Source organism: Taeniopygia guttata, chromosome 2 (assembly GCF_048771995.1).
Source record: "Taeniopygia guttata chromosome 2, bTaeGut7.mat, whole genome shotgun sequence".
Lineage (NCBI taxonomy): Eukaryota > Metazoa > Chordata > Aves > Passeriformes > Estrildidae > Taeniopygia > Taeniopygia guttata.
The window spans coordinates 103,647,003-103,656,221 of record NC_133026.1 but is presented as its reverse complement, the minus strand read 5'-3'; positions in this window follow the sequence as shown (position 1 = coordinate 103,656,221).

The following is a 9,219-nucleotide window of genomic DNA, read 5'->3' as shown; positions in this document are numbered from 1 at the left end:
ACCCTGAATAAAGATTTCCAGGAATAAAGATTTCCAGGAAAATTTCAGCTTGTATGCAAGTCTCTGGACTTCATGGTCATGTAGAAATTGCTTAAAAGGTTTAGAAAGAGAGGACAGAGAGGCTAAGCCCTGTATACAATTTTTGTATGCTTTTTTAACATCTACATATTATTGAAAGGCTTAAAGCATGATACATGAATGATTGGGACTGGTCAAGAATCAAGACTTGAAATGTAAAGCATATTTCACATGAATGCATGCCCTTGGAAACCACACACAATCTTTTTACCATCCATCTTCCCAGCAGAATATCTAAATAGAAGTAGGATTTTACCAAACACCAGAAGATGTCCCTGAGCGATGAAGAGTACAGTAAGATAAAGAGAGAAAAAATAATTCATAGTCATTCCCAACATAGAAGTTAAGCCTACCTTGCCCTTAAATGTATTTTGCAACCTGTATGATTCTGTAATTGCACAGCTTTGTGCTAAAGATAATACAATAACCTTGAATTGTGCTTCATAGCAACACAATCAATTAACTACTTACATATGGACAAACACTTGAATATATTGTATTGTGTCTAGATGCTACATTACGCTTCTCTTGTAGACTGCATTCAATTAACTCAAGGCTGCTGCAAGCTCCTGAGCAGGCTGCAAAATAAAGTCCTTCAGTGAAAGGGCGTTTGCCTCTTGTGTGTCAAGTTATTCAAACTTTAAACTTGAATGAGTCCTCTGAAAGTTTAATTGCAACACTATTAGTGCTATAAAATCTCTTTTTTAAGGCCTGTTGCAGTTTAAGGAAGCTGAGGAAGCAAATCAGACTCTGGCTCACTGCTCATTGCCCAGACATGGTGTAGTCAGCTGGATAAAGGCAAAAAGGCATCTTTATTTGCTATGCAGTCAAATACCATATGTTCTCTGGACTTTTTTTTAATAGCATTTATGAGAATTTATCAACTTCTTGAGATCTTAAGTAAAGGGGTATGGGAATAAGGAACCTTAAATTTGGTTGCTTTTTTCTCTTCTCTACTATTTGTATTAGCTAACAAGAAAAAAAGGTGCTCTGCTGTAATAGCAGTGTTTTCCCAGCAACCAATTTTGCTAGGTGTTCTTAAAATACAAGCTGAAGAGATATTGAAGCTATGGAAATCTTGGGATACAAAGTTATGCTATTTTATTAATCATCTGTCCTTCTTAAATGCTCACATAGGTTAGCATTTATGTAAGAATCATTGGCATCGCAGGGTTTCTTGTATACTTTGTAATGACGAGTGCTACTATGTTAGATATGGGGTAACAAATTATACTTTACCTTACTAATACTATCATCATTTCACATTTTGACTACTCACAAAAGAAATTTGCATCCCATACACAAATTTAATGCTTGTACCTGTGAAATTGGCAACAGTTCTATAAAGAAAATGGATTCCTTATTAATGATTTTTCAAACTATAAATGTGAAAAGTCAACTTTAAAAAATTTCAACAGTCCCTTTTTCATTAATATAACTTTCAAAACGAATAGGTTTGTGAGCTTTTTTGTTCTTGAAAAACATATTGGAGAGAGGCCAGAGCTGTCTTCCCAGAAGTCTGTTAAATAATAAATATAAACCCCACTTATTTTCAGGCACTTCAGACCAGGCACAAAATACAGAAAACTCACAGCAGTTAGTCAGTAGATCAGAACCAGAGATTCAAGTAATTTTTATTCACTTGTGAAACTCAGGGCAGTTTGTCTCTCACTGAACTGCTGTTTACACAAAGCATCCACAGCTGAAGAACATTTTAAACATCTTGTGTACGGAACTTCCCACTAGGAAACACAGCTTGTGATATGGCAATTTAACAAAAATAAATTAAATCTGTACATGACCCTCTGAAAAGCAGAGCAAAGGAAGATTTGCCAGTGCTTTGGGGAAAATTCTCCTGTTGCTTACATCCTCTTTCAGAAATTTTCAGGTCTCTTCTGATCTGCAGACCCTCCCTGCATTTTCACAGTATGGATTCATGGGTAAATTTAAGCCTATGGCCAAAAGACCTAGTAGGGACTGAGCAAGAAAATCCACATCAAAGGGTACAGGTTGGGACAGAGAATCCAGCCAGCCCCTTGCTCAGCATTAAGGCAACCGTCGTGTACTGTAGGATGTGAGAGTGCACACCCATGAGCCAAGCCTCTTGCAAAATTGGTGTGGTCTGCCCTTGGTGAACAGTGAGAGAAAGGGGCACAGAGATAAGGCTGCTAAATGCCAGTTGTCCCTTGCTGGGGTGCTGCAGCATCTGAGGTGGACACCTCCAGCTGAGGTGACACCACCTCAGCATCAAACACACCTGGTGCAGGGTCTGCTAACCCTGACTGTGGCATCCTTCATTCCAGGTGGAAGAAACCCTTACGTCTTTCTTTCTTTCTTTCTTTCTTTCTTTCTTTCTTTCTTTCTTTCTTTCTTTCTTTCTTTCTTTCTTTCTTTCTTTCTTTCTTTCTTTCTTTCTTTCTTTCTTTCTTTCTTTCTTTCTTTCTTTCTTTCTTTCTTTCTTTCTTTCTTTCTTTCTTTCTTTCTTTCTTTCTTTCTTTCTTTCTTCCTTTCTTTCTTCCTTTCTTTCTTCCTTTCTTTCTTCCTTTCTTTCTTCCTTTCTTTCTTCCTTTCTTTCTTCCTTTCTTTCTTCCTTTCTTTCTTCCTTTCTTTCTTCCTTTCTTTCTTCCTTTCTTTTTCTTTCTTTCTTTCTTTCTTTCTTTCTTTCTTTCTTTCTTCCTTTCTTCCTTTCTTCCTTTCTTCCTTTCTTCCTTTCTTCCTTTCTTCCTTTCTTTTTCTTTCTTTTTCTTTTTTGCCCATCACTTTTCAGCCATTCCCTGCTCTGGACAGGCTGCATTGCTGAGTTGGGCCACCCTTCAGCAGTGACCTTGACTTTAGACTGTGCCCCTCACGGGGCCAGGAAACATCTGTTCAGAGCTCACATAAGCACAGGTGAAAAGTTTAAGTGTGCTGCTGACAGAGGGATTTGTACTAAAATGTAGGTGGGAGTCTGAGTTAAGCCTGTGATGAAGGCATAGTCTCAGTCTAGATATTCCATCACAAGGATGACAGATCCAACATGCACCAATGCACTGTCCTAAATCACACTGTTGTTAGTGTCAGGAAAGGAAAGCAAATAAAGCAAGGACGTAAGGACAAAGCATGATGAGTAAAAATATATATGTGTATCCATAAGCACATGTGCCCACCCTATACACACACACTGCATAATATAATTGCATTTCCCGTGATAACACCTTCAGGAAGATAGTTCAATTTCAGCCATAAAACATAACTCTATTTTTTTGGGCATGTCATAGATTTCAACTGGCAGTTGATAGTTTGAGGCTGAAGGAAACACTTTCATTCATTTCACCGAGAATAATCATGGTGTGCAAAGGCACTGATTAAAATTACAATCTGAAAGAGGGCTAGAAGTGAGAGAAAACCTCTCTGCTCCCTCCTGCCTCTACTTGCTTCCCACTCCTTGGTGCTGGATTCCTCAACCTTTGCCACGACTTGCTGGTAAATAGTCTGGGCTAAAATTAGGTATGTAGCAAAGGGTAGGTGTTACCATCTGTTGCATGTTGTTAATTCTTGATGGCCTGATAACATCTATTTTTGATGTTCTTTATTAGCTTTCTGGAGAGAAGAACACAGGGATAGGGCTCTAGTGCCACCATCAGTGGTTTGCAGTATTTGCTGCTTTGCAGCCACCTCTGCCATAGCTAAGGAGTTTAAGAAGAACATGCTAGGTAAGAAAGTGACCATGACAATATTTGAGATATTATCTTTCATTTCAGTGCTTTGAAATCATCGCTGCTTTTTCTCACCTGGTTCTGAACTCTCCATTTTCATTCTCACCTACAATCATGCTCCCAAAGATGGAGTAAACAAGTCAGATAAGTAACTTAGCACACATGACTCTTACTAGGTAGTAAGCATGTAAATGATGGCTCTTTAAAGACAGCAGCTGAAGGCCTGAGCTGCCTTTCTGAACTTTTACATTATACATGGCTAAGTATTCTGCTTCATGCTCGGCTAAGCATCTGCAAATAAAAACTGGGAAGAGAAATTAGCTCAGAAATTAGCTCAGGCCTCTCAAACTAAAGAGAATGTTCATCATAGGTCAAATTTTCAAGTGAAAAGTTCATTAAATATTTTAAAGGTTAGTACTGGATGCTACCTTTATAATACAAGCTTGGCATGCATTACAAGTTTTCACCTGGAATCCTAAGCTTTATACTGACCAGTTATTCTGGAATTCCGACTTTATGTAGACTTCTTACTCTTATCTTGCACATCCTCATAAAAGCTCCTTCATTGCATGCTACCAGTCATCTCTTCCTAGAGCCCATGTTGGTCATACTCAATAATTCCCTTTCTTCTCCAAGGTGCCAGAGATTCACCATGACACCAGCTGTGACAATTAAGTGCTTCATCCTCTAATGCACCAGATGATGCAGCAGTCCAGCTCTCGATCCCATTGAGCTGCCATCCTGGCTGGATGCCTCTGTTATCTTGACCTGTCTTCCCAAAGCCCTTCCTGAGAAAGCTTGGCTGTGTTCTTCCAACTGCATGAAAAAGCCAACAAGCAAAGCACCGCTTTCAAGACTAGCAGTATATTTGTTTTCAGCATCTCTGTGGTGAGTCAGTGAGACAGATGTACTCTGGAGGGCTAGCAAAGTCACATTGCCTTTTTATGAATAGCTGAGATATTCAAAACTGCAAAACAACTTCCCAGAGGAGGCAAATGCGCCCCAGCCTGAGTCGGCTTAGGCCCTCCTGGAAGGCTCAGTGTCTGGAAACATTAAGAGGTAGGAAATATCAACAGCAACTGTAAATGTCAGCGAAGAGTTACTACTGACAAGTGATACATTAAAGATCCCCATCCAGTGGGAAATCTGTATCTGATATTAAGCTGTCCCCAGACATAGAGCTGTGCTACATGGAGATGGAATACCTGTATCTGAAACAGATAAACTCTCTGGCTGCTTTGAGAAAGCCTCCTGAATTATTTGTCTTTTTCAATCTAAGGAGACTTATAGCTCAACATGAGCTGGCTATACTAGGACAAGCAGGGAAAAAAGGGAATGTCTGCAGGTGAAAGTGTTACCAAACTGCAACACACCATGTGACCTAGAAGCAAAAATTTTTAGATATTTAGCTCAATATTTCTAAAATTGTGGTCTGAAATGTTTCTAAGGGTAAATAAAAGATACAAAAGAAGTTTAGAGTGTTAGCTATCAGGAGCAGCTGTAGTTCATTTCTAAAGGAGGTGTGTTATGGATGTGGATTATAGAACAAGGCTGCAACATTCACAACATGAGGAACTCATACACCCTCAGCTGGTACCAGCAGCTCAGCTCCTTCTAGACAAAGCATTAATTAAAATCACATGTAGCTGGCAATTATGGTTTGGTTTGATACCTCTGTAAGACATGGAAGGAGCTATGTCTGATGCAGTGAAGTAAAAATGCTGGGATTACATGGAAAAAATAGTCACAGATGGTTTAGAAAATACTACACCTGCCTAATAGGGAGCTATCTGTTGTTTTGTAGTCTGAGTAAGCTGAGAAATTCACAGAAGGGAAGAAAAGTGGACACCAGAAGCTGTCAGGCAAAGGCTTTGTTTGTGTAATCTAGCGGCATTTCATCAGCTTCCAAGAAAATTCACAAGTTCATACCAGCCAAGGACCATCACATGTGCTGCTGCTATGAAGAAATGGAAGAAAGAATAAAGGTCTCGCAAATATGAAATTATCGCCTATAGTACCCACTCAGAGAAAGAAAACTAAATAGTTGTATCCCAAAATCTTATTCACATACTCCCTTCTTTCACAAACACACAGACACATGCAGGATAAGGATGCTTACTAATCCCGGGCTATTGCAAAGGAAGAGAAGTAATCCTCTGTAATCAAATCTGTATGAAGCCTTTGTTTCTCCATAATAAAGCATTCATGTTACAGATGCCCTGCCAGATTTGACCATCTTGCCATTATATTGATTCTTAAATAGGAAAGCTATCATACTTCTGACTGCTTCTCATGAGGAGACTAATTAGATTATTTCATCATCTGGTTCATCAAAGCAGGAAATACTTAAGTGTCACAGCTGGTCTCAAACTAAATATCTAGTACCAAGATTTTAAATGAAAATTATTATATCTTCAGTGGGTAAGCATTTTATAAATGGCTAGAGAGTAAAAAATTATGAAGATAACAGCTATAATCTCACATCTTTGGGCTGCAAAAGGAGTCAGCTCTGCAAGTGCATTTGGATTTATTTTCTTTTGCTTTTGCTAGTAATATCATCAAAGAGGTTTTGCATAATGAACAGATCTGGAAAACTGAGAGAGCTATTTAGATTTCTGGCAAGGGCCTATGACTGAGAATTAAAACCTCTGAGGCAACATCTTCATTTTAAGTGAATCTCCTGTTATTGATGCCACCTTCCCAATCAGAGTACTCACCACTATGGCAAGATCAACTACAAGGAAGCCCATCCCCCTTGCAAAGGAGCCATCCCACTGCCCAATCACTATTCACTGCCCATCATTCGTTTCTGAACTTGTAAAAGATCTTCCACTTTTGCACACACTGTGTACATTCACCAAATCCTCCTGTTTGTCACAAACACATGTGACAAAGCCACAACTTTGTTGGGCTTCACCTTCTATATATACACAGAGGAAAAAGAAAAGACAAACTACTCATGTGAAAGAAGAGTTTGTTACCACAATGACTTGGAGTGAAATGGTCAGCTATCACCAGCAGACACTTAGGAAAAGGCCTTGCAGGTCTAGTCAAGACCTCAAAAAGAGCAGTGTGATAGTGGGTAAATAATTTCCTTTAAAGAGTGTTCTCATGAAAATCATATGTAAAATCAGAATCTTCATATTATACCAAAACCTCAGTAACTTTGTTATGGGATAATATAATCCTATTTCTTTTACAGACCTATAATGTCATTATGTAGATGGCTATACAAAGCCATGATTGTATCAACAAAATGAAATTGTTGTGTAAGACAGTTCCCAGCCTCTGCAAATGAGGCTTTTCAGCACTGTAATACCAGAAAGTTTCCTCCTATAATGCTAGAGGTAATGTTAACATTGCTGATTCCTGTGGCATTTTTTACTTTGAGGTTCATCATAATTAACCTTGAAGAACACAAGACCAAAGAAACAATACATATGTGGAAGTTGCATCATGCAGTGAAAATTGTAATAATATTTAGATTCCTCTTATGTTCTACACATCCTTGACTTTATTAGAAATTTATAAATCCTCATAACTTTGCAGGTCAGTTTACTTGGCCAAAAATAGCTCCTTGCAATCTATACTCTCTGGGTTATTTAAAAGAAAATAGGCTGCAGGCCTCATAAAAATTTTCAACTATAGTTTTGACTGGGTCAGTTTGATGTGGAAAAATGTAATTTTTATGTCATAACTCTCTTTTTAAAGTTACATGAACCAATAGATGAACCACGAACCTCAGAAAAGGACACATACTTTCTTTCTGAACTCAGCCTAACTTTTGGAGTGTAATGGAAGAAGCAAATCACTTAAAATCATTTAAAACACACATTGAATATTTTGAAGGCAGTAACAGTGTCATAAGACTATTTCCAATAAGCTGTCTCCTGAATTAATAGCACAGAGCTGTTACAAGACAGTGCTATTAAATAAACCGGTAAAATGTTGCTAAAAACTTCTGGTAATGATCCTGTAAAATCATGGCTCATGATGTTTGCCAATATTTTTAGCCAATTACATTATTAGCTATTCTTAAATTTCTAACTTATCTCTGCCTTTGTGCTGGTTTTACCTTGGATGCATTTCATTTTCTACATAGTAACCAGTGTGTGGCCATATTTTGTATTTGTGCTGAAAAAAAGGCCAGAAATGAAATTCAGATTTTTGTACAATTCTGCATTTGACCTGTAACCAGCAGTGTGTAATATCTGCTGTGCTAAAAATGCTGGCCAGGGGACTGTACCCATTCTCCTGTGTTGAAAAATGTCTCCATCTCCAAAAAGGCAAAGAGATGGAACTTTACAGATCTTCACAATAAAGTCTCAAATGTGTGTATGAGCTTGTCCACAGTAATGGTTTAGAGAACCATGAGCACTGCAGTGGCACTAGCTGTGTAGTGTACAATCCTCATTATTCCACTGCTTTTTGGGCACTCTTTTCCACTTTGTCTGTTTTCTCCTCTTTACAGACCCTCATTTTCTCATACAATAACTCATTTTCTCATCTCATAACTATATGTTACAGAAATACCCTTTAAGGAAGGACAGAGAAGGAAAAAAAAGAGATCTAAGACAGGCCAAAGTGATTTTTTCACCAATCTCAGGTGCTTAAAGGACTGTACGCTCCACAATCTGAGGCAAATGGAGGCAATATTACAGACAAAATGAGAATGTCTGACCTCCTTCTCCCTCAGCAGAAATTATTGTTTGGGTTTTACACAAGAGAAGGAAAACTGAATATGGGTACTCAACACTCCAACTACTGATAAGCAATATTGCTATTTTATTTTAAGACAATTTACTTACTGACATGGGAAAAAGGAAGACATGCCAGTGCATATTGAACAATAGCAGGGAAAAATCTTACTCAAATATTTGCCTTCACAGCACTTTAGTAGTAGTATTTTAACCACGAATACTATCTCACTAGCTGATCTGGAAGAAGTCTCCTGTATTCTGTCAGGGCTACCATTTCCATAAAGGTCATCAAATAAGGCCTTACTTAGTTGTTTTTTTATCAAACAGGTAGCACTGGAGAACTGATAAATAAAAATCCCCTTGTGTGTAGTAGTCCTGCTATGGTACTGCTGTCCTATTTAACTTTTTTACTTACAAATTAGGCAACATAACAGAGAAATCACACCTTTCTCTCATGTGGCTTACAAATTTTTATGTTCTTGTGGCAGCAGACAATTTTGTTATTGCCACGACTTCCCATGCTCTGGCTTACATTTACTAAGTAGCCCCCGTTCCTCCTGAACCATCAGATTCATGTTTCCAATCCCATGCCACACTCTGTTATCTACAGTTGTTTGTGGAAACGGGCAACAAACAACTTCAAACCATGCAATTTTACAGACAAGCCTTCCTAACAGTTGAAAGAAATCTAAAGGTACCTCCAGTAACAAATATTTAACAAAATAAAGTTACTAATGTGTAAATGA